The 22695-nt window shown below is 36.1% G+C and overlaps 1 long non-coding RNA gene across 2 annotated transcripts in view; it reads right to left on the bottom strand.

The window, feature by feature from the left end:
* LOC110259290 overlaps positions 1 to 22695 on the bottom strand; it is a 448093-nt gene that overhangs the window by 26008 nt on the left and 399390 nt on the right. Inside the window, exons 3-5 of one of the 2 annotated variants that reach the window (XR_002341547.1) lie at positions 21975 to 22025; positions 16071 to 16150; positions 1804 to 2299 (exon numbers count right to left, since the gene is read on the bottom strand). This is a non-coding gene — a long non-coding RNA (uncharacterized LOC110259290). Of the gene's footprint in view, positions 1 to 1803; positions 2300 to 16070; positions 16151 to 21974; positions 22026 to 22695 lie in introns of those variants that run through there. The other variant, XR_002341545.1, reaches the window with a different exon arrangement.

Raw genomic sequence — 22695 nt, 5'->3', positions numbered from 1 at the left:
GTCAATAAGGACATAGGAGAAAGGCCATACAGATGGGAGGCCACTCTGCAGATTTATTGCATGATGGGAATGGAAAGAGACTTCTCAGACTCTGTGCAGATCACTGAGTAACCAATAAGGACACACAAGAATACACTGCCTTCTCTATCTGCAAGTCCCAGGAGAGTATTCCAGCAGAAATAGGCAGATAAAAAACACAACTTTCATTGTAATTTGCAACCTAATTTCAGCAATGTTCCTCTGATTTCTATTTTTCTCTCCCAGTGTGATCCTTGTGATCTTATAAATTTATTTTACATTTACTGATAGTGATTTTCAAGCTTTATTTTTATTTATATTACTTATTTTTCAATTTTTCAATTGAAAAACATTTTAAAACAATGAAATGGGACTTCTGTCCAGAGCATATTTCAGTGAATTTGAGAAATGCATACACGCCCATAATGCACATCCCAATCAAGATATATTTCCATCATCCCAAAAAAGTTTTTCATGTCACTCTCCCATCAATCCACCCTCCCCCTACCCAAAGAGGGAGTCACCGATTTCCACAAAAAACTAGCTTTGCCTATTTTAAAACTCCATATGGATGGAATCATACAACATATATTCCTCTGTGCTTGACTTTTTTCTTCAACATAGCCTTTTTTAGATGTATTAGTGTTAGTATACATAATTTGTTCCTTTTAGTGATAGTAGTATTCTGTTGCAAGAAAAAAAATGTTTATTCTTCTGTTGATGCACGTTTGGGTTTCTAACTTCTATTTATTGTTTTAATTTATTATTGGTTAAATTTTCCTACTTCTTTGACTGTTTAATGATTGTATTGTATTCTGGTCATATTAAAGAATAGTGTACAGTGAAATAAATATAACATTTGTTCAATTTCAAAGACTCTGTAAGCCTTTGTTCTCTGGCAGTTTGGGTGAGAAGTGTTCATTCTGATTTCTCCAAGAGTAAAGTTAAACTGGGTGAGGCCATAGCTTTCATTACATTGAGTCCATTTGTGATTAGCTTAACTCTTACTTGCTGTGTTACAAGCAATGCCTTTGTTATCTTGCTAACTTTGAGGATGAGGATTGACCTTCAGTTTCAGATAATTTTGATTTCTTTAATTCCAGAAAGGAGTCTGCATCCGATCACCAGAATTATATGCCGAAGTACCTGATTTCTTTCTAGTTTCCAGGTAGTTTTCCACTGTCACTTCCTCAACAAAATTTTGCAGGGGATGTAGTAGAGAGAAGAATTGTTCTGCTGAGTGATTAATTTTTGTGTTTTGGCTTTTTCAAGGGACTGGTCCATTCCAGTAGCCCATAATGTAGCCTAATGCTCAGTCTCTCTATGGCACGCCCACCATCTGTCAAACTGTACCCAGCCCAGGCATTCACTGTCACCAGTATGAATGCTGAATGACTTCCTGCACCCCTATGAGAGGCTTAAATCTCATAGGTATTGAGCTCAGCAAGCTTCTTTGCATTTACCACACTTAACTAGCCCTATAGAAAAATGATTTTTGTTTTGCTGTGTTTTTCTTGTTGCCATCACAGGAATGAAAGTCTTGTGTGTCTTTCCATACTTTAACTGAAAGAGACATTTCTGTTCACATACCTATTTAATTGTATATATTTTAATTGCATTTATTTTAGTAATTGCATTATTTTTGTGTTTTAATAAATAATAAAATTATGAAGGAAGAAAGAATGGGGAAAATGAAGAAGAGAGGAAGAGAAAAAAAGAAAAAGAGGGAGGGAGAAAAAAGAGACATGTATGTTTCATGAAGGCAGTGATTTTTTGCTGATTTTTTTCATGGCTTTATCCCAGTCCCTAGAAATCTCCTGTATGCAGGAATTACTTAGTAAACAAATGCTTAATAAGTATATGACTAAGAAAATGAATGAATAATCAGTTAGGCTTGAATATTTGATAATTTCACTATCAAATATGGGAAAATATCAAGTATTGATGGGAAAGGAAATAACTGATGAAAGAATGCCTTATGGAGCACCTCAGCTTGTTTATCAAAACTGAAACTTTAATTTTTCCTCCTACTTATTAAAAGCAAATGAAAGAATAGGCTTCGTTATATGCATCATCTCAGGATAGGCAAAACTACTCTAGTTTTTGTGGTGCACACTAGTTTGAATAATGTATGGAAAAAAAGTAGAAATCAGATTGTCCCTAGGAAGGGCTGCTCTTCATGACTGAATGTAGCAACTTCTGAAGCAGGATGAGAGTGGCTGCTTTACAATGAGGTGCTGGATTGCTCTGACCCAAGTCTTCCAGTTTATAAACGTGACCTCTGCAAAAGTTGAAAGCCTGCTATTAGTGTGCTACTCTTCTACTCCATAATCTCTGAACCCCCTGGATACATTTTGCCTAAACTCCTTAGACCAGATGATGTTCAAGTCTTCCATGTTAACCTCTCTCACCCAATGCAATGTTATCTCTCAGGTGTCTTCACCAAATTCTTAGGGCTCCTGTGGTAAACCACCCCCTTCACTGTATGGGTCACATGGCTGTAAATGGTAACCCTGGTTAAGGTGGTGATGCCAATCAGCTTTGTATACTTTCCACACAAAATCACTCATTTCCGTGTTTGTTCTTTAGTTCTGCATTGTTGATCCTATGTGTCTACTCTTGCATTCCCATATTTTAAAAGTGAAACATTGAGGATGATGGAATGGTTATAAACATTATTATTTGGTTTATTAGAAGCTACCATGTAAGTGCCAAGGGATTTTTTTCCAGTTGTGGCAGGAGCGTTTTCTTTTGGTCTTAATAGACCATTTTTAGAGCAGTTTTAGTTTCACGACAACATAGAGTAGAAAGCACACCAATTTCCCAAATGACCCCTACCCACACATATGCATAGCCTCCTTTACTTTCAAAATTCTACACCAGAGTGGCACATTTGTTACAAACTGATGAAACTACATTAATACTTCATTATTACCCAAAATCCATATTCAACATATTTCATCTTGCTTGAGTTGACCAGCATCACCAGGATATTGCCAGCTGCATGGGAGAACACCTGAGTTTTGCTTTTCATATAAACAGCCACACTAAACAGAGCAGGGTACAACATTGAGGATCTTTGTGAGAATTGTTGATACTATTTTACTCCTGCAGCTGCTGGTTCGTTATATTAATAATTCACTAAATATCCCCTTCTGATCTGAATCTAGCTGGTGAAAGATTTTAGCAGACTCCTACATCAGAAATAAATTCACCTTCTAGTTCACCATAAGCCATTGAAAGGCAAACAGAGATGTGCAATGATGCATAAACAGGGAAAAAATTCCAGAAACATGGATAGACTATTGTTCAAAGATTCTTTCCTGATGTTTCAAAGAAGTAATGTTACATTTAAATTGACTTATTTCATGAAATTTAGAGGTTTAAAAAAAATAAAATATTTTCTCAGATATTGAGAAAATATCTGACGTATTTTTAGAAGGCATTGCTAACTGCATAGCCATTTGGCTAGATATAGAATTGTGGAGTCAAAAGCATTTTCCTTCATACTTTTGTAATTGGATTTCCTTTGTCTTTCTGGCTGTGTTTGCATAGGATAAATTTGGGATCCACCTCGCATTAACCCAATCAATTATTTTCTTGGATATTGGGGGGAATTTTATCTTCAACATGCAATGCTTTAACAGGTTATATCTAAAAACAAATATTTTTAAAATGTAATATACATCTTTATTTTTAGTCTGAAGGTATTTCCATGGTGAAATAAAGATCGTTTTCTCAAACTGTCAATCTCTTGGTTAATGATGAAACCCTAGAAGTACTTTAGGAAAAATCACAAAGGATAAACACTTTATTGTTAAAGATTTTAAAGAGTAAGTTATGATATAAAACAAGCAAGAAGCAATAAAATTCTCTTTTTCTCTAACTCTTCTAAAACAACAGAAAGATTCATTACTTTCAGAAGATTTAACTGTCTTCTAACTCAATAAAACCAACAGGATGACAATCATAATATTGTTCAATACCAAAACTAAAAGAAAATCTATACTGAAAAACAAAAACAAATGACTTTACACTAGCAATAGTTAGAAGACATAGAAAAAATAATAGTCTTAAAAATAGCAGAGGAATACAAATAGTGACTACCATGAAATATGCAGTGATTATATGTATGTCGAAAACTATAAATATGTATTAAGAGGTATACAGATTCATACAAATGAGAAGCAGTCATCCCAGGAAAGCACAAAATATTATTCAACTTTAAATTCTTTTCAAGTTAATTTTTAAATTTGTTTACAATTAATGAATTAATAAACACTATGCTTCTGTTGTGCTTCTGTATGGTTTAAATATTTCCTTACACAAAGATCAATTTCACTCAATAATTAGAATTATTTGGTTTGTTTTGTGGGCATGAAAACAATTTATATTTTTCTTGGGTGATTAAGCACACAAAAACCACTTTTGACTTTTTTTAAAAAAAGAATTATAATTGGATTATTTCTCCCATTGAATTTTAAAGCATATTAGAAGATAAGTAATTAAAACTGCCATTCTGGTGGGGGAATAGTTAACAGATCAATCAATAGCACAGAAAAAGATTCCCTCTCTCTAACTATACATACATGCACATATATATATATATATATATATATATATATATATATATATATATATATAATTTATTCACAACACAGGAAATCTAGGGAAATTGATTAAACATTCTGAAAAATGCAGTCTTTCTAAAAAATAATACATTAAAAATTCCAAATATTTTAAAGCAGTAGTTCTTAAATAGTTGCCTCTTGAAACCTGGAAGTTTCTGAGAGTTTTTCAGGAAACCACGAGTTTTAAAAAGGAAAAAAAAAAAATTTTAAGAAAAAAGATGTAATGAAAAAGGTTTTTAATTAACTTTTTCCCACTGTGTTGACACTTGCACTCATGCTGCAAAACCAACAGTAGGTTAAAAGCTGGTATTAAGCATAAATCAGGGCAGTGGTACCAATTGTACCAGAAATCAGTGTATTCCTCACTGCCACATGCTAGCAGGAGGAATAAAAAGCCAATTTCACCTAAGAACATCCTTGATGAAGCAGTAAAAATTATTAACTTTATTTAATCTTGACATTTTAATGAGACTTTTTAATATCCTGTGTGACAAATGGAAAGTATACATAAAATATTCTGCTCCATTTGAAAGTATAATTAATGGTGGGTTTGAGGAAAATTATATCTGATTGTTTGAGCTGAGAACTGAACTAGCTGTGTTTTTTGAGACATCATTTTTACCTCAAAAGAACAACTGACAGACCAACGATGGTTAATGAACAAAATGAGCCTGTCACATGAAGGAAAACAACTGGCTACATATTTTGTCAATGATAACATATGAGCTTTCAAGCAAAAATTAGAATGTGAGGAAAGTATCATCAACAAGTATCTACCATCATGAGCTCAACAATACTTGTATTCAAATACTGAAAGGCTTTTCTTATGAGATGTTACAATAATACTGAATGTGCTTGTTTTGAAATGAATGTGCTAAAATTTGAAATATCTGCATAAGTCAGTGAACCAGTATTTTCCAAATGAGTAATGTATTATCCTCCAAAATCATGTGTGTTAAAGGATTTATTCAAAGTGCAAGAAAGACCAGTAGATACTGATATAACAGAACATGAAAACTAACTGGTAGGTTTCAGATTCTACTCTGCAAATGACATTTAAGAAACTGATTTATTGAGTTTTGTATCAAAAAAAAAAAAGAAAAGAAAAGAAAAAAGTGACCATTGTTGATGGTCTGTGAAAAGACTCCTCCCTTTTCCAACTATACATCTTTGTGACGCCAGGTATTTTCCACATACTATGATCAAAACAACCTATTATAATTTAATTGAATGTAGACTGAATTCAGAAACAGAGTATGAAAACCTGCTTGTAATCTACTGTCAGATACTGAAAAGATTTTCAAAAATTTAAGGCAATGTCACTCTTCTCAGCTATGTCTTTATTTTAGAAAATATAGTTATTTTCCATAAAACTATATCAATTACATTAACATGTGAGACATCATTGTTTTGCAATAATTTAAAAAAATCTAATAATAAATATTTGTAAAATGTCTCAGCATTAATTTCTAAAGCTGTACATGTGGCAGAGTATTACTCATACAAACCAAAGCTCTCTGAGGTCAACGGTAATTTTAAAAGTGTAAAGAGATATTAAGAACAGAATATTTGAGAATCACTGGTTCAAAGTATTCATTTCTGAAAATAAAATCATAAAATACATGAAAAATCAGTAATTATCGTCTCTCTGTATGGAGAAATCTGTATGCAGACAAGCAATAGCACAACTAACAAAGAAAAAAATTCAGTTTTTTAAAAACGTCCATGAGAAAATATCTCTAAAAGTTTTTGGAGTCACACTAAAAAAAAAAAAGATATACTTTTCTTCAAAAGTTTAGTTAAGATTAATATTTAACAGAGAATGATCTTATATAAATCAATTAAACAAAAGAAAGAAATATGATTACATTGTGAAAATAAGGATAGCTCAGAGGAGTAGAAATAAGATAAAATGAATACCCACACATATGCCATCATATTCTCACACTTACATTCTTGCTTATAATCAAATAAATGCATATAGATAAGACGTATTTGCTTCTTGCCTAATAAATTATCTCTTAAAAAAAGAGAACACTCACTATTAGTAAAATGTTTAGCTTAGAGCATACTCTCAGATGCTTTTTGTAAGAACGTAGAAAGTTGCAAAGATTTGGTGATTTGGCAAATTTATAAAAAACCATGACAAGTTTCATACTCTTTGATCTAGAAATTCCACTTCAATTAATTTTAACATCATCAAATATTTTAAATTAGGGAAAAATATATGTTTACATAAATATGTTTATTATAGAATTATGTGTAATATATAAATCTCATAACAATGTATTAATAATAGGAGACAAAAAATTGATATATTAACACAGTAAAATATTCTATACCTATTAAAATTGTGTTGTAAAGATTTTTGTCAATATATAAAAATACACATGCTACAATCTTATACAAACAAGGATAATGCATTATTGCATAAACAATAGAATCCTAATTATATGTAGTGTTCTAATGAAGAAACATTTATTTTCTTCTACAAAAAAGGCAAAACTGTTTTTCTTCCTTGTACTATCTATAAATTTTTAATCATATTGGTCAGTTTCCCAGGCAGTGATTGGACTTCTAATTACTAATTATACCCCATAACTATTAAGTAAATTGTAATTCATAATTTCTTCAGGTCCCAAAAAAGAAATTCCCAAGTCTAGAATTCTAGTTTCATAGATTCATCAATTTTTGCTGCAAATATAAAATAGTAAAATCTTTGTAGAAAACAGTGTGACAGTTTCTCTAAAAAGTGCAAAATATAACTACCATACAACCCAGCAATTGTACTTCTAGGCATTTATTCCAGAGAAGTGAAATTTTATGCTCACACAAAAATGTGTACATGAACATTTATAGCAGATTTATTTACCATGGTCCCAAACTGGAAACAACCCAGATGTCCCTCAGAAGTGAATGGTTAAACAAACACTGGTCCATCTATACAATGGAATATTAATGTAAAAAGATACATAGCAGAAAAAAAGATATGAACAATTTATACAAGTAACATCTTGGATGAACCTTTAAAAATGATGCTGAGTGTGAGTTCCCATCATGGCACAGCGGAAACGAATCCAACTAGGAACCATGAGGTTGCGGGTTTGATCCCTGGCCTCAGTCGGTGGGTTGGGGATCTGGCGTTGCCGTGAGCTGAGGTGTAGTTCCCAGAGGCGGCTCGGATCCTACGTTGCTGTGGCTGTGGTGTAGGCTGGCAGCTGTAGCTCCAATTGGACCCCTAGCCTGGGAACCTCCATATGCCGTGGGTACAGCCATAGAAAAGACAAAAAAAAAAAAAAAAAAAAAAAAAAAAAAAAAAAAAAGATGCTGAGTGAAAAGGGCCAGTCCCTACAAGTTACATCCTATATTATTCCACATATATACATATATTACATTTTGAAATGACAACGCTATAGAAATGAAGACTAGGTCAGTGGTTGCTAGGAGTTAAAGGGAGCAGAGGGATAGAGACAGGCAGGAAAACAGTGGGTGAAACTATAAAAGTGCCACATGTGGGGACCTCTGCAATGATGGGAGTGTCCTGTGTCTTAATTGCATCAATTTCTACATCCTGATCGTGGTATTAGGCTCTTGTTTTGCAAGATATTTCCATTTAGGGAAATTATAAAAAGAGTGGGATATCTTTGTATTATTTGTTACAACTGCATGCAAATCTATAATTATCTCAAAATCAGAAGTTTGATTAATTATTAAAAGAAGACACAAAGTGAAAGTCAAAAGCAGGATAAAATTTTGCAAAATATATGAGCTCTACTTTTAACACTAAAGGAAAGGATAAGGGAAATATGACTAAATGTTTAAAACGGTTTAAATTTATGAGAGAACAATTTTTTTCTATCCTTCTTTTTTACAACTGAACATATTTTCTAAGTTTTCTTAAATGAGCCTGTGCCATCTTTATAGAAAACAAGAGGGATTCTATGCATTGAGTAACTAATTTGTGCCACGCACTAAGTGCTTTTTTAGCAGTATCAGGATTGAATAAATTCAAATCTGTAAAGGACAAATAATATACTCTAGTACTCAGTAAGCACTATAGAAAAAGCATTTTAAAAATAAAACATTTAATTTTCACCAAACATCTATAAGGTAGAACATCATTTTATAACTGAGAAAAATAAGGCATAAAAATAACCTTTCTTAACTTAGTATGTGCTAGGATCAGGATTCAAATCCAGACAGTGATTTCTGTCTGTACTATTCCCCATGACAAATGTCATTGCTCCAAACTGTGCTCCCCAGTTCCCTCCTGGTAGTTGTACATTTGTTCTGATCATGTGATCTTACAGCTTTTTTTTTTTTTTTTTCCTTTTTTTAAATCTTTTTGTCTTTCCTAGGGCTGCACCCGAGGCATATGGAGGTTCCCAGGCTAGGGGTCTAATCAGAGGTGTAGCCTCCGACATACAACGAGGGATCCGAGCTGTGTCTACGACCCACAGCACAGCTCAAGGCAACACCGGATCCTTAACCCACTGATCGAGGCCAGGGATCGAACCAGCAACCTCATGGTTCCTAGTCAGATTCGTTAAGCGCTGAGCCATGACGGGAACTCCCTGGCGTCTTTTTTTTTTTTTTTTTTTTTTTTTGTTTAACATGATGTATTCTCTTGGAGGGATGAGATTGAAGACGTTTACTTTTTCCTCACTAGCAGAGGCAGATAGGATTGATCGAGAGTTATGAAAAAGTTAACCTGCTGAAGTCAGCAAACCATCAACTTCCCCTCCTCCATAGTCAAGGCGCTGCCAGCTCCATAGTAACATGACAATGGAGTGATTAGTGAAGCTGTACTAAGTGTGATAGTCAAGGCTGTGATTTACAGCTTCCTGTTAACACAAGCACCCTTGCCTTTGGAATTTTATCATGTTTCTCAATTTACAAAACTTGGTAACTCTAATCAATTTCTATTTATCAGAATGAATTAGCAGCCATCCATTATTCTTTAAAGACTCCAAATGTTACTGTTTAAATGTTATTAGCCTAAGAATCTTTAACTTACTAGTGTTAATTGCTGTAGATGGATGAGGATATACCCCTATTAGAACAAAGTCAATTAGAACACATTTTATAGCTTAGAAGAAATTAATGCTTATTACCACTGAATTTGATTTTACTTTTCTCAAACATATTGTAAAGAATCATCTTTATGACTATAACTAAAGACACTTTTTTCTCTTCTTTGATATCAAGACAAACTGATGAGAAGTAATGTAAAACTTAAAAAGTATAGACCCATGGAGTTCCTGTCGTGGCTCAGTGGTTAACAAATCCGACTAGGAACCATGAGGTTCGTGTTTGATCCTTGGCCTTTCTCAGTGGGTTAATGATCCAGCGTTGCCGTGAGCTGTGGTGTGGGTCGCAGACATGGCTCAGATCCCACGTTGCTGTGGCTCTGGCATAAGCCGGTGGCTACAGGTGCAATTAGACCCCTACCCTGGGAACTTCCATATGTCGCGGGAGCAGCTCAAGAAAAGGCAAAAAGACAAAAAAAAAAAAAAAAAAAAAAAAAAAAAAAAAAAAAAAAAAAGTATAGGCCCATCATTTCATTCAGTAGGAAATTATAACAGCAATAGGCTTATTATTATTATTATTATTATTTTGCTTTTTAGGGCCGCACCAGCAGCATATGAAAGTTCCCAGGCTAAGGGTCAAATCACAGCTACAGCTGCTGGCCTATGCCACAGACACAGCAATGTGAGATTTGAGCGGCATCTGTAGTCTACACCACAGCTCACAGCAACACTGGATACTCCCTGAATGAGGCCAGGGATCGAACCTGCATCCTCATAGACACTAGTCAGATTCATTTCCTCTGCGCTATAGTGGGAACTCCAACACCAATAGGCTTATAACAGCAATAGAAATAATTGCTAATGTTCACTGAGGCAGTACCTACCTGACAATCAAAGCAGCATGCAAGTGGAACAAGCACAGGTTTTGAATACCAGAGAGACAATGGTTCAAACCTCTATTAAGTCATTAAAGAACAACAGTAAATCATAGACTAATTACTTAACATGTCTTTTTTCTTTCTTTCTGTTTTGCTTTTTAGGGCTGCACCTCCAGCACATGGAAGTTCCCAGGCTAGGGGATGAATCGGAGCTGCAGCTGCTAGCCTACACCACAGCTCATGGCAATGCCAGATCCCCAACCCACTGAGTGGGGCAGGGATTGAATCCATGTCCTCATGGATACTAGTCAGGTTCATAACTGCTGAACCACAATGGGAACTCCTCTACATTCTTCTTAATACTTGGTATGATCAGTTTTTGAAATTTTAAACAATCTTGCAGATGTGTAGTATCTCATTGTCATTGTCTACATTTTTTAATTGTGATAAAATACTTAAACATGAAATTTATCGTCTTACCATCTTTAGGTGCACAGTTCAGTGGTATTATATACATTCAAAATGTGTTATCATCACAACCATCTATTTCTAGAACTCTTCTCATCTTGTAAAACACTAATTCTGTATACATAAAAACCCTCATTCTCTTTTTCTCCCCCAGTCCCTAACAAACACCTTTCTACTTTCTGTCTCTATGATTTTAATTACTTCATATAACTGGAATCATATAGCATTTGTCCTTTTGCTTTGACATTTCATTTAGCATAATGTCCTCAAAGTTAATCCATGTTGAAGAATATGTCAGAGTTTACTTCTTTTCAAAGCTGAATAATATTCTACTGTATGTATATATCACATTTTCTATATCCATTTATCCATCAGTGGACACTTGAGTTGCTTCCATGTTTCAGCTATTTAGAATAATGCTGCTAGGAACATAGGTGTGCAGATGTCTCTAAAAGCTATTGCTCTCAATTGTTTTGGGTTTATACCCATAGGTGGAATTGCTGGATTGTATAGTAATCCTATTTTTAATTTTTTCTGTAAACACTGTATTATTTTCCAAAGCAATTGTGCCATTTTAGTTCCTACCAACAACAGTGCACAAAGTTTTCGGTTTCTCCATATACTCATCTTTTTTTTTTTTTTTTTTTTTTTTTTTAAATAGTGGCTATCCTAATGGGTATGAAGTGGTATCTCATAGTATCTTTATTTCCCTAGTGATTAATGATGGTGAGCATCTCTTCATGTGTTTATTGGCCATTTGTTTGATGTCTAAGTTAGAGAAATGTCTATTCAAGTCCTTTGCCCATTTTTCAAATGAGCTGTTTTTTTGCATATCCATAACGACTAAATGATGAGTATCATTTCAGGTGCTTATTTGCTGTCTACACTCTTCTGTAAGAATGGTCAGATTTTTGAGCATTGTCATCGGATCATTTGTTTTTCATTACCGAGTTTGGAGCGTTCTTTATATATTCTGAATATCAGTCTTCTATCAGATAAATGATTTTCAAATAAATTCTCTAAGACTTGGCTGATTTTCTCACTTTCTTAAGAGAATATTTTGAAGAGCAGATGTTTTAAATTAGGGAATTTTATTGTACATAGCTAATGTCTTAAAATAGAAGGATCAGAAGGTTGATTTAAAGGATATAAAGAAATAAAATATTATTAAATAAAAAAGTTATTATTGACCCGCTTCCTATTCTGAATTCTGTTCCCAGGTCCTTATTAAAGTAATTAACCTTCCACCTTATCCCTGATGTCAACTGCAGGACATTATCTCACCCACTCTTCCCCTCCCCCCCTTTTTAATGGCTGTACCTATGGCATATGGCATTTCTTGGCTGGGGATTGAATCTGGGCCTCACCTGTGACCTATGGCCATGCTGTATCCTTTAACCCAATGCACGAGGCTAGGGAAGGAACCCACAGCTCCTCAGTGACCCAGGCCACTGCAGTTATATTCTTAACCCACTGCACCATGGGAGGAACTCCTTATCCTTTCCTTTTTTTTTTTTTTTTTTTTTTTTTCCTTTTCTTTTCTTTTTAGGGCCACACCTGCAGAATATTGAAGTTCCTGTGCTAGGGGTTGAAATGGAGCTGTAGCTGAGGTCAATGCCACAGCCACAGCAATGCCAGATCGGAGGTACATCTGTGACCTACACCGGCAGCTCATGGCAATGCTGGATCCTTAAACCATTGAGTGAGGCCAAGGATGGAAACTGCATCCTCATGGGTACTAGTCCGCTTTGTAACCCTCTGAGCCACAATAGGAACTCTTCTCTCCTTCCTTTTGAGGACTGAATTTCTCTCTCATTGTTCTTAACAGGACCTGGAGAGATTCTTCCTGAGTCTCAGTCAATGTCCCTTTCTGTTTATCTCTGCACACAACTACCCATCTTGCCTCTTGAAAACTCGCTGATGCCTGGACTTTTCTGATGCTGACTTCAGACATAGGTACATTTTGGATTCCTCCTTCCACCCTTCCTCCCTCCCTCCTTCCCTTCCTTCCTTCCTTTCTTCTTTCCTTCCGTCTTTCCTTCCTTCAGCTATTATCTGAATATCTATTATGGACAAGCAACTGTGATAAGCACTAGGAATGTAAGAATAGAGTGTATGTATTCCTTGTCTTCCGTAGAGGGATATGAGAAGAAAATTAAAAAAAAAAAAACAAAAAAAACCTTGAGTTTAGGGGAATTACAGTTTGCTAAGGTGGTGCATAGCAAGGGCAGATTACTTAACCGAGGGTGGGCAGGGAAAAATGTCCTGGAGGCAATGACCCATGTTTATTACCTGCGGTAGGAATGACGCCTATTGATACTACTTTTGTCATTATGTGAAGCTGCATGTGTCCTTTAAAGGCCCCCCCCGCCCCCCGACCGGGGAGGGTTGGATCACTTTATCATTTTCTAGGCCATCATCTCTACTGGACCAAACTTCCATAGAGCTTTCTGAAACCTGAGCTACGTACAAGTTTCCCCATCTGACAAGAAGGACTTTCTGTGCCAGTATTTCTTATTATTACTTGACTTTATACAACACATAGTTCCGGGAATAGGGACCCTAAATTAATTCCACCGCTTTTACTGTCCTACTGTAGTTTGAATTCAGTATAAAAAAATGGCTAGAGGTGAGAGAACACATTTAATTAAATGTATTCAGCTGATGAATGTATACAAAAGCATTCCCTAGGGGTATAGATTTTTATAATGAACTTCTTTCTTTGACTTTCATCCCTATTTGAACTTCTGCTTTTAAAGCCAGATTGCTCTTCTCTTGTACTTCCAGTTTTACAATAGGCTTTCTTGGAAGAGCTGAGTGGGTCCTGCTTGCTGTTAGCACAGCAGGGACCATCCTCATGATGCTTCAAATCTCACAGTTATCCTGAACTGCCAGAACAATTCTTGACTGTCTTAATGAGCTCAGCACCCCGGCCCTGATGTCAAAGTGAAGCATTTTCGAAAGAGTTCAAGCAGAGTCTAGTGAAGATCTTATTCTGTGCCGTATTGTCGGTAAGATAAATATTTCCTACAACCCAATGACCTTGAGTTTACTAAGAAAGTTAAGCAAAGTGCAGTAAATTTGGCTATGTTTGCACTGACCACCAGAGACAAATTATAGATCATATGACACAGGGTTTCATGATTCCATTTATTCTTTTAAGAGGACACATATTCTCTCCTCACCTCTAGCTCCATGAATGCATTTTTTTTTTTTTTGTCTTTTTGCCATTTTCTTGGGCCACTCCCGTGGCATATGGAGTTCCCAGGCTAGGGGTCCAATCGGAGCTGTAGCCACCAGCCTCCGCCAGAGCCACTGCAATGCTGGATCCGAGCCGCATCTGCAACCTACACCACAGCTCACGGCTACGCCAGATCGTTAACCCACTGAGCAAGGCCAGGGATCGAACCCGCAACCTCATGGTTCCTAGTCGGATTCGTTAACCACTGCGCCACAACGGGAACTCCCATGAATGCATTTTAATTAACTTATTCTGTGACTGTACACACAAAAACTTCTTTACATACACACTATTGTCCTAGAATACAAACAACCTAATTTTAGGAAAACTGTATTTACTTCATCACCATTTTCTTCTGCCTAAACCATCACACGCTACACGTGCATTTTGGCTTATCAAAGTGCTGTGAGTTGAAACTTTGTGTTGTGTGGTAGTTTATTCCATCCCAGACTTGCTGCAGGCCTGCTTCTACATCAAAACTTGGCCTTCATTGTACTGCTCAAAGCCAGAGAGTCTCAAATCTGGGTTTCAAAGTATAAGGTATTATAAATTCAACCTAGAGAAACTTTGGTAGGAATTATCAGGGTTCCTTGTCCTTTTTGCAACTGGTCAAGGGGATTGATGGAGAATCATATTAACCAAGTCTCTTTTTCCTGGTGGGATTTTGGACAAAGTTTCCTAACACTCTGTAGGTATGCAAATTCCTAATGGGAAGAAAATTACTAGTGGAATATTTGCCATATATCCATGCTTCCTGACTCATAACAGAAGGAATTGGACCAGATATCCTCCTCTTGTCTCCTTGAGCATTTTTACTTACTATTTTTAAATGACATGCTTCATAATTGTAGCCAACTTAAGCTGAAAAGATGCTTATGAAAAGACATTGAGTAAACACAAAGAACATTTGGTAAGGTGAGAACATGTGGTTGGGAAATTGATCCGCAGCTAAGAAACAAAACACAGCAAGTCATGTCACTGAAAGAGTGGTTAGAATTCATTAGGAGATCTCACTACTAGGTCACCTCTGATTTCACTGTTACGCCACAGGGTAGTAGACTATGCTGCTGCCTTCATGAATGATGTCTAAACATCTCACATCTTTTTTTCATTGACAGTCTCAGGCATAGGCATCTGATTACCAGGCTCAGGACACATGCACTTGCCTGGTAGCCATGGAGTGGAATGCAAGGCTATCTTCCCTTCCATCAATTTCCACAGTGGGAAGAAACCCTGGATTCCGGCACTTTTGGAATTTACGCTGAAGTTAAAAGATGTTTGAATAGTAGATACCCAAATATTGAAAAGAGAGAGAATGAGAAACAAACATCCACTACAAGTGATTCTCTGCCAAATTTTTGTTGTCATTTTTAATCACATTTTGTTCATTACAGAAGGTGTTATTTTTCAAGAAAACAGCCCCTAAGTGCTAGAACAAAATTTTTATCCCAGTTTGCTCCAATCTCCAAGTTGAGGTTTTTTCTATTAGGCCACCACCTTTTTGATCACCCTTTTCCTTTTCGAAGCTTGGACAGACTGGGCTTAGTTTTTCTTTGAACAAGAACTTACTTAGAGAGTGCTTCTGATATGCTAGAACCAATGCTAGATGTTGGGGATAAAAATGACGAACAAATTATAGGCCCAGCATTGTCAGGTCCCTGAAATCGGGAGCCAAGCAAAACAAGAGGTTATTTCAATACAGAGTTAAGAGGGGAACCTCTGAAGTTCCACTGAAGTAACCTTCCGGTCTCCCTGTCCTCCCTGCCCAGCAGGCATTCCACCCAGAGGAGGAAGTGTGGCTTACCTGGGAAAAGAAGGTCTTTGTGCTCTCCTGTTCAACTTCTATCTTCACAGAGCCTGCACTGTGTAGGACAGATTCTGCTCCTAGAGGGAGAAGAGCAGCAGTTGCTATAGTTATGCAGCCCAGCCTGTAGAGGGACGGGGAAACTTCGTTGCTGGGTAGGAGACAGATGAAAAGTCAGAATTATCACTTAGTTGTAGTCAGTATCAAGTTGACATTTTGATTTCTGTCTGCCCACCTCCAGTGACTATCTCTTAATTGGTTTCAAACTTTGGAGGAGAACAAAGGACTGTTAAAACATCATTTATCTATTGTAAGCCCCAATAAAAGTGACAGGAGTTAGGGTGCTATTTGAGGTTTTCTCTCTCCTTCCCCTTCTTCTATGCCTTCCCTCTAGTCTCTCGCCCTAAATCTTTCTCCATAATATACTCCCTCTTTTTCTCTATTCCCTACCCCAACTCTTCTCCTCTCTCTCCTCACTGTCACTCCCTTCTCCCCCTCCCACCCTAAACTCTTACCTCCCAATCCACCCTATTTCCCCATTCTCCTTCCTTCATCCTCTCTCTTCCTTCCACCTGCTTTCTCCAACTCCCCTCCTCTCCCCCTGTCTCTCTCCTTTCACAAATACTGGCCTTGCTCCTTTTGCTAGATTTCACTCTGCATGCTGGCTGTTCAGGTATCACTGGTGGGAAATGGTCACCAGAGGGGTTAAATAGGAGGAAAGATACATGGAAGAAGTACAAGAAAAATCCATTGGTTTGAGAGAGGTCAGTGTATCTTACTGGAGGCTATGATCTGATAGTGTTACCTTAGGTAAAATCATTGGTCAAGGTGATCATCTATAGGGTAAAGGAGTCTTTTCCTGAAGTAGGAATATTAAGGCATGAGAACTAGTCTAGAAATTCCAGTCTTACTCTTTTCCTACACCTGACAGGAGTCTAGTCCCTCGTGTGAGCCAATACTCAACACTGTCTGACAAGAATTGTGGAATGAATAAAACCAAATTTTTTGATTACTAATATTTTGATTGCATATTTTTATTCAGATTTTCATGTATCTAGTCTAATAGCCAAAAAGTTACTTTCTTTAAAAATTGATTGTTTATATTATTTCTCAAATAAGTCAGATGAAAGTTTGAGATAATGTTGGAATAGATCTTTACCCTCTCTTCTGATCATTCCATTTCATCTTAATTTCTTCAAATAAATTCATGATTTCAGCTCTGGAAATTCATATTATTATTGTAGCTCCAATTATTAACTGTGTATACTTTTCTTCATATCTTTAGAATTGAAAATTTCAGAGATGGACAGACTATTTACTAATTACAAAGGTTCTTAAATTCATTTACATTAAACAAAACTAATATTTCCTCATGTTGGAGGTTGACATGGTGAAGGGGGGAACAAGGAAAAAGCTGGTTAAAGATACTTCCTCTCAGCAGGAGCTGAGAAAAAATTTCTTTAGGTGGACTGTATTCTGTATTTTGCCATCAATTTTTTGAAAATATGAGCTAAGCTTTCAAATTATTTAAATACTCTCATGTGGAAGATGCAATTTGGCTGTTCCAATTGACGCAGAGAGCAGGACCATGACAATAATAGAGTGTGAAAGAGAATTATTTTAATTCAAAATAAAGCAAAATTGTCTAAAGTCAAAACTCCCCAAATATGGACATGACCACATCAGAAGCTGGGAATAATATTACTGAGTATTTACTAAGTACCTGGTATACACTAAGCACTTTTACTATAAGTCTTAACATTTAGGGTACTGTAATGACTTGAATAATGGACTCCCTAAAGGTATGTCCATATCCTAGTCCCCAGAAAGGCTCCTTATTGGGAAAATATATCTTTTAATTTTTTAAATGATTTTTATTTTTTCCATTATTCTGGTTTACAGTGTTCTGTCAATTTTCTACTGTACAGCAAAGTGACCCAGTCACACATACATATATACATTCTTTCTTCTCACATCATCCTCCATCATGCTCCATCATAATTGACTAGATATAGTTCCCAGTGCTATACAGCAGGATCTTATTGTTTATCCATTCCAAAGGCAATAGTCTGCATCTATTAATGCCAGATTCCCAGTCCATCCCCCTCCCTCCCCTTCCCCCCGCCATGGCAATCACAAATCTGTTCTCCAAGTCCATAAGTTTCTTTTCTATGGAAAGGTTCATTTGTGCCATATATCCATATATAAGTGATATCATATGGTATCTTTCTTTCTCTTTCTGACTTATTTCACTCAGTATGAGTCTCTCTATTTACATCCATGCTGCTGCAAATGGCATTATGTCATTCTTTTTTATGGCTGAATAGTATTCCATTGTGTATATATACCACTTCTTCCTAATCCAATCATCTGTTGATGGACATTTGGGTTGTTTCCATGTCTTGGCTATTGTGAATAGAGCTTCAATGAACATGCAGGTGCATGTGTCTTTTTTAAGGAAACTTTTGTCCAGATATATGCCTAAGAGTGGGATTGCTGGGTCATATGGTAGCTCTATGTATAGTTTTCTGAGGTACCTCCATACTATTTTCCATAGTGGTTGTACCAATTTACATTCCCACCAACAGTGAAGGAAGGTTCCCTTTTCTCCACACCCTCTCCAGCACTTGTTATTTGTGGACTTATTAATGATGGCCATTCTGACAGGTGTAAGGTGGTACCTCATAGTAGTTTTGATTTACATTCTCTAATAATCAGTGATGTTGAGCATTTTTTCATGTGCTTATTGGCCATCTGTATATCTTCTTTGGAGAAATGTCTATTCAGGTCTGAAGTAAGTCAGAAAGAGACAAACACCATATGATATCACTTATATCTGGAATCTAATACATGGCACAAGTGAACCTTTCCACAAAAAGAAAATCATGGCATGGAGAACATACTTGTGGTTGCCAAGGGGGAGGGGAAGGGAGTGGGATGGACTGGGAATCTGGGGTTTATAGGTGCAAACTATTGCCTTTGGAATGGATAAACAATGAGATCCTGCTGTATAGTACTGGCGATTATATCTAGTCACTTATAATGGAGCATTATAATGTGAGAAAAAAGGATGTATACTTGTATGTGTAACTGGGTCACTTTACTGTACAGTAGAAAATTGACAGAACACTGGAAACCAGCAATAATGGAAAAAGTAAACATCATTATAAAAAATAAAATAAAAAACATCTCTTTCCATATAATTCTCATAGAATATTCATATTTGGGAATGACAGGACTAGATGCTTTCTCCATTTTTTGAAGCCCTGAGTATGTGTGCTCTATACTTGCCTTTCCCTCAACTCATTTGTGCCTCTCTCCCCAAAGCAGGAGACAAAGGAGGTGAGGGCTCTTTCATTATTTTTGTTATCATCCATGTGGCCTAGAATTGCAGAGCAGTTCTTTGTCTTTATGTTTCTTTGTGGGCCACTATAATGGTCCAAATCATTAGCTGAATAAGTTCACTGTTTTACTACTGTCATGTTTTGCAACAAAATAAAATGAAATCAGACATGTCCTAAAAGACAGAATAGAGAAAACAAAAAGAGTTTTGTGGGTTCACGGACAAGAAGCTTAATAATCACGGATGGAAATTCACTGTAAATGAGTCTGAAATGAGACAAGCCAAGGCATTAGAGCTTAACTGTTGTGAAGTTTTGGGAGCTTTCCAGGAAACATCAGAGATGTATTTGGAGAGACATCCTTTTCATGTTTGTGTGGACTGCAATTGAATTGGACTCCTAGAACATAGCAGTTGAACACTTTTATTGGTAGGAGTATTATCCTAAAAGTAAGAGAGCAATGGGTGGAAAGTAACAGGTAGCTTTTCTCATAGAAACAAGAAGGGAAGGTGCCGTTGAAAAGGGAAATTTGTGTTTAGTTTTTCTCACCACTCTATGGTAGAGCACCACTTCAGGGACCTCACCTAACTTGACCAAGGTTGCATAGCTGCTGTGTAATGGTGCTGGAGGGTTGAATCTTTTTTAAACGTTGTGCTTTTTCTACTACACCAATAGTTCAGTGATTGAGCAAGCATCAGAATCCTCTAGGGGGCTTGGTAAAACACCGATTTTGGGGCCCCATCCAAGAGTGTTTGACTCAGTTGGTCAGGAGGGCCTTGTATATGAAACAAGTTCTCAGGTAATGCTGGTGCTGCTGGTGCAGAGGCCACATGTTAAGAACCATTGTGTAACTATACCATTTGTGGAGGATTTGAAAGCTGTGCCTAAATGTTCCTCAAGTTAAAATGGTTCTCAAAATAATTTAGAAGTTACAAACTGATGACACTAGACATGTATGCTTAATAAGATTAGTTCAAAATTATTTAGTGGTCAATATTATAAATCCAGAGACTTCATATAAAAAGCTCTTTCTACAAAGATGAGAAGATCTGGCAAGGCGAAAATCACTTCAAGGCTGGCATTAGCTTCCCATTTTAGGCCAAATGCGAACCTTCCTACCACTTCAAATATTTACTTGTTTTGCCCTACATTTAATGTAATAGGTGACATTTATTGGGTTATTAAGCTCAATTATTAAGCAAATATTGTTATTTGTCAGTGTTCTGAGTGCTTTACCTGTATGACCTGTTTAATTCTATAACCCTCTATGAGGAGTGTTTTACTCAAAGTTGAGAGACCAATTAGGTCAAATAAATTACCATGGGTGAGAGACAATAAAAGCTTATTTCCACATCTCATGCTTAAAAGCTATAAGCTCTAAGCTTACAAGGCTATACAATCTTGCAAATGATAGCAATCACACTAGCAGGACACTGTTGGTAAACACTCTGCATATACTAATTCATTTAACTTCACAATAGCACTACGAACCAGTATAACAATTTTCATTTTATGTAAATGGAAACTAAGGGAGAAAGAGATTAAGCAGCTTGGCCAAGTTCATATGGGTAGTATTGGTAGAACAAGTACTTGAATATCTGACTCCAGAGTCCATATTCCTCACTTTTATGTTCTACTGTAGGTTTCTGTCCATGACTCTGATACAGACCAACTGTTCCTTTTTTGCAGATGGAGAAAGTGAGTACATCAGAGGTCAAATGACTTCCTCAGAATTGTGGAATGGGTTAGCAATAGAGGTCATGTTTGTACTCATGAATACAAACAAGGACTCCAGCAAGGATCTCCAGTGGGAGTTTTGGCTCACTCTTATTGTAATACAAATGGCAAAGAGGTTAAATAAATGTTAATGAGATTCTACTCATTGTTTTTATCTAAAGGTAGTCTCAAATGGCTACTCTAGTTATTTGCAACCCTGGCTGCACACTGGAAGGTCTCACTTTGAGATTTTAACAAACATGATTTTCAAGCCCCATCCAAAGTAAATTAATCAATTAACTCAGATTCCTTGAGGGATGGTGTCTATGAAATATATATGTATATACACATACATATAATGTGTTTTATATAAATTGTATATATATTTATATGTAAAATATATCACTGTAATTATATATTTATAATTATATTACTTAATATAATTATATAAAATATATAGTATATACAAAATGCATTATATGTAATGTGTATATACATATATATTTCATAGATACCATCCTCAAGGAATCAGATTTAACTGATTAATTTGCCTTGGGTGGGGCTTGGGCATCATGTTTCTTAAAATATGTATTTAATTTAGGATCCCAAGTGATTCTAATGTGGAGCCGGAATTGAGAAGAACTGAGAAATGCTGGGTTACACTCTCAGGATATGCAGAATGAATTCAATATCTGGTAATTAGACATTGATGTTATCTTCTTATGGAGATTGTGTAGGTTCCTATAAAGACATCTGGTTCCATATTCAATGCCAAGTGCCTCCCTATAACCAAACACAGTAATTGCTTGTTACTGATGTGTGTCCATGAATAATTGAATAGTCTTACTTTGCTCCTGCTCCCGATTAACTTCTGTGACTGAAGGGACCTGGGCTCCTCCTGGAAGAAATAAACAGACTTAATCTGTTGAATGGTACAGGCTTTTTTGGTTAATTTCCATGATTATTACTCTTGCCCCTTGTCTCCATCTAATCTGATGCTCTTTCAGCTGCTTATATGTGACTGACTTGTGCAATGACACCACAGAATGTGTCACTTGAAAAACTCTAGATTCGCCAGACCACCTCTGCTTCTTATGACAACTGTGTGATTGGTCATTGTCTGTTCAGAAGCAGAAAAAAATTAGGAAATCTTGCACACACAAATTCAGCTAGACAAGTAATTTCAAGTTCTATTTCAAAGTCATATTCAGCCTTACAGAGGTAATATAATGAGAATTATCCAAGCAATGCTCTGGCAGCAAAACAACATTAATTTGAATGAGCATTTATTAGAGCACTTTCTTCCTCTTCTGTAATATTTTCCACAGTTTATCATGGTTATCCTTTTAAGGAATACCTTTTTTTGTGGTAATGTAGGCTCTGTAAGTACAGGAAGCTTATCTGTCTTCTCATTATCATGCCCCCAAGTCCTAGCATGTTGTAGGCACAAATAAACATTATCCAAACTTATAAATAATTAAATGAATGACATCTGAGCTAGGCATGAAGTCAGAAAGAAAAACAAGACATGATTTCTGTCACTGAGAAGCTTTTAAGATTAAGAGAGA

The sequence above is a fragment of the Sus scrofa genome, chromosome 2, assembly GCF_000003025.6.
Source record: "Sus scrofa isolate TJ Tabasco breed Duroc chromosome 2, Sscrofa11.1, whole genome shotgun sequence".
Taxonomy (NCBI): domain Eukaryota; kingdom Metazoa; phylum Chordata; class Mammalia; order Artiodactyla; family Suidae; genus Sus; species Sus scrofa.
This window is presented reverse-complemented; position numbering and strand designations above follow the sequence as displayed.